General features: G+C 36.8%; 1 pseudogene; it reads left to right on the top strand.

The window, feature by feature from the left end:
• The first annotated feature begins 320 nt into the window (after positions 1-320).
• On the top strand, positions 321-4,204 carry LOC107853374 (annotated as a pseudogene).
• Positions 4,205-4,207: the final 3 nt, after the last annotated feature.

Here is a 4,207-nt window from a genome sequence, read left to right as displayed (position 1 = left end):
AAGACTACATATAGAGGAGTGAAATATGCTCAGTTATTTATGAATAAGATAGTCTGACTTCATGGAGTTCCATTATCTATCATTTCTGATAGAGGATCACAGTTCACTTCTTGCTTTTGGAGATCTTTCCAAGAAGCATTAGGTACCTGAGTAGATCTTAGTACTGGATTTCATCCGCAGACAGATGGACAGTCTGAACGTACTATACAAATTTAGAGAATATGTTGAGAGCCTGCATTCTTGATTGTGGAGGTAGTTGGGATACTTACTTACTATTAGATGAATTCGCTTACAATAATAGTTTTCAGTCAAACATTCAAATGGCTCTATATGAAGCCTTGTATAGTAGACGATGTCGTTCTCCTATCGGGTGGTTTGAAGTTGGAGAGGCTAAGGTTTTAGGACCAGACTTGGTACAGGATGCTATGGAAAAGGTCCAATTAATTAGACAGAGGTTACTCATAGATCAAAGTAGACAAAAGTCATATGATGATAGGAGAAGAACAGATTTGGTGTTCATAATTGGGGATAAAGTTTTTCTACAAGTATCTTCTATGAAAGGTATGATGCAATTTGGAAAAAGAGGTAAATTAAGCCTGGGGTATGTAGGATCTTATGATATACTTGAGCGTATATGAGGAGTGGCGTATCGAGTGGCACTCCCTCCCGAGATGTCTTTGGTCCATCCAGTGTTTCATGTCTCTATGCTAAGGAAGTGTATATCAGATTCTTAAAGCGTACTCGAAGCACCAACCTTGCAACTTGATAAGAACTTAAACTATGAGAAGGAACCTGTGGCTATCATTGATCGATAAGTAAGAAGTTTACAGTCAAAAGAGTCGGTGTCCGTGAAAGTCTTATGGAAGAACCATACCATCGAAGAAGCTACGTGGGAATCAGAAAAAGATATGAGACTCAAGTACCCTCACTTGTTTCAGTCTTCAGGTATGCACTTACTATAAATTCGGGGACCGAATTTCTTAAGGTGGAGAGAATGTAATACCCTAAATTATAATTAGTGAGTAATTATAATTGAAAAAAAATAGTTCATAAGATTTATGGGCTAAAGCCCATATTAATAAGAAAAAGGAAAAGAATTTAGAAGAGTTAGGGTCGTGGCCCATATCCAATTCAAATTGAATTGGGACAAACAATATATTATATATTGACAAAAAGGGCTTTTTCCATCAAAGGATTAAGAAGGAAAAGGTTAGGAGCAACTAAGGCAGTAACTAATTTGCCAATCACGCTGAAGAGGAAAAAAAATCAATTGTTCCTTCAATTAAAAAAAAGAAAGGTTTAAGGTTAATTGGAAAATTCTTCCGGGTTTAAGATTCGATTGAAGGAAGTCCTATCAATTGTTCGAGGTGACAAGTTGGTATTCTGAAAATTATACTGTGAGTAGTAATCTTACCATAATCTGTGTTTGTTAACTTGCATGTTTGATACTTGATTTTCATGAAATAATGAGTTACGAAATGCTTTGAAATTGCATGTGGGGCAAGTCCTTTACTTGATATAATATTGAAATGGTTATTTGAGATATGATATTATTACGATGAATATTCTTTACTTACATGAGATTAAGTATTTTTGATATATGTTTTATTCAAGTTCATGTGTATTATTATCGATATGAATTTTAAAGTTATGTTCTATTCTGAAAGATGTTTTCATACGAATATCCTATTGTTTTCAAAGAATTTATGAATGGGAGTAGACTTTGTTTGAATCCCGTAGCTAACGACGGGATCGTTAGACCTGGTGCACCTTGTATTTACTGATGAATGTTATAGCCCTCGCTAGTAGGAAGGTAGAACTAGCATATTATTACTAATATGATATGGGACACCTTAATAAGGGATCCACTGTTATGGGTTATTCTTAATAAAGAAGAATGTCACACTGATTACATTATTCATTCTTGAAAACCTCCCAAATATTTAATATTTGATATGACACGATGCTTTATGAGTTTATTACTGAACCATTGGTTCACTTCACTTACATGAAACAATGATACTATTTATTGTTACTATTTTCTGAAAGAGCATTTATTTCATGATGTTTTATGACTTATCCCCATTAAAACGATTATGGTTAAGTGTTATTACTCACTGAGCTAGCGTCTTACTCCTCGCTATTATTTTTCAGAGAACGCAGGTGACGGTGAGGATCTCGTTGGCTAAAGGATTCGAGTAGCATATTCTTGACGAGCCCTGTTCGCGTGGGCTATAGTTTATTTATTCGTTATGTTTCTTTTTCTTGAAAACTCTTAGTTTGCTCCATAGTCATGTCTTTAGAGTTTTGAGTATTCTTTCATTATTTTGAATTTGTGGAGTAATTGACTTCCTTTTATTTTTGGAGATGGATTTCATATTGATATTGGTGATTTTGGTGCCTTGTTGATGGTTTATGAAGGATTGTGTTGGTGTGATTGATGTGTTGGTTGTGGTGCTGTTGAATTGAGACAGGAAATTTTCTTAATAAGCCCAAAAACAAAGGAAACTCTGCCCGATTTTCTGTAGAATTCTGATGAGGCTTGCTTTGGAGTCCTAAACTCCTTAGCGCCGGTCATGATCCTATTTTGGGTCGTGACAATAGCACACTGATTTGGCCTAAAAATCCCTCGTTTGCACGATTTTACCTGCCTGACCACCCAAATGGCCCTGCCCACGCAAACGGACTACACTAGGACACTCCCCAGCATCCCTGGCACGCCCCGGTCAATTTTTGATTAAGAACTTAAACAGCTGATAAGAGGAAAATAGAAGAAGAATGGATGCTTGATTATGCACTTCAGCAGGCGATAAGTCAACTTGCTCTGACTCAGCAAACAAAGGTGGAACTTCTTATAAAATCCTTTGAAATTGTAGTTCTACCATAAGGAAATAATAGTCAGATTGCATTTCCTAAGCTCAGAGCTAACGGTGAAGAATATTTGTAGATCACATGTAAGCATAACACATTCGTGCATTGTAAGCAAGAGAAAGTTGTCGCAGGTATAGACAAAAAGCTTGAAGAAAATGACTGCTCTATGTACAAGAATCATGATCTTCAACAGTCTATACTTAGGCAGAAGTCGGATGAAATGATAAGCACTTTGAGTATTGAGGAGAACTTTGAGTAATGATGTTCGGGTGGAAGAAAAAGCTCTGATTAAAGATCAGGAAGATAGCTCAAATGATTCCAGGAAAGAGATCCCCTCATCTATCTCAAGGTTAACCGATGCAGTTGATGGAGTAGAAGATGTGGAGCTTGAGAATAATGATGGCGTTATTAGTGAAATATCTAATACAACTCAGAGCTCAATTGAAGATGGTGAAAAAAATTCACTCACTGAAATGAGCATCCAGAGTTCATCTTAAGCCAATGATGCAGCAATGCAAGAAAATATTGCCAAAAAAGAGACAGAAAAAGAATGTGCGAAAACACCTAAACTTAGTCGTGGATTTTCTCTCTTGCTATCAATGTCTGATCCCAAAGAAGACAATGGAGCATCCAAGGGTCAGGCGGACAAATGAAGTTACATCAGCATATAGCACATGGTATCACAGCATGTTCTATCAGATGTTGCATCAAAAGTTAGAAATGAACTACTAGATGGAACTAATGATAGGGTAAAAGACAGCAGTACACCGGCTGAAAGGAAAACATGCAACTCTCTCTAGGATTTCTTCGAGACAAAGGATGATGCAGAGACAAACAGGGAAGATCATAATCCAAGGCAACACGGGAGAAGTTTCTATAGAGATGATGCTGTCAAACTCATAAGAGAGGCCGTTAATGAGATCTTTACTACACCAATTCAAGATAATTCGCCAGATACATAGTCAGTCACCAGTGACATAATCTCAGATCAGGAACTCTCGGAGGCTGAAGGTGAAGTGAATAATAGCTTAAATTCTACAGAAATCTTGATAAATCTTGACATAACTGAAGATGAAAAGATGTTGGATCAAGAAATGAAGGATCCAAAAGAAGAGAGAGAACTTTCACTAACCACAAACAAACCTAAGACACAAAGGTCCAAGAACTGGAGCAAACTGAAGAAGTTGATCATCCCTTGGATATCAATCAAGGCACTAGAAAGAGCAAGGAAATTCAACCCCTGGGCACCTCAGCTTCTTTCTGCTACACCTAATCAAGAACCAAAAAAATGGACTTAAGACATCAAATGGCAGATGAGAGGAAAAAAGCAGAAAAA

The sequence above is a fragment of the Capsicum annuum genome, unplaced genomic scaffold (genome assembly GCF_002878395.1).
Source record: "Capsicum annuum cultivar UCD-10X-F1 unplaced genomic scaffold, UCD10Xv1.1 ctg66324, whole genome shotgun sequence".
Taxonomy (NCBI): Eukaryota; Viridiplantae; Streptophyta; class Magnoliopsida; order Solanales; family Solanaceae; genus Capsicum; species Capsicum annuum.
This window is presented reverse-complemented; position numbering and strand designations above follow the sequence as displayed.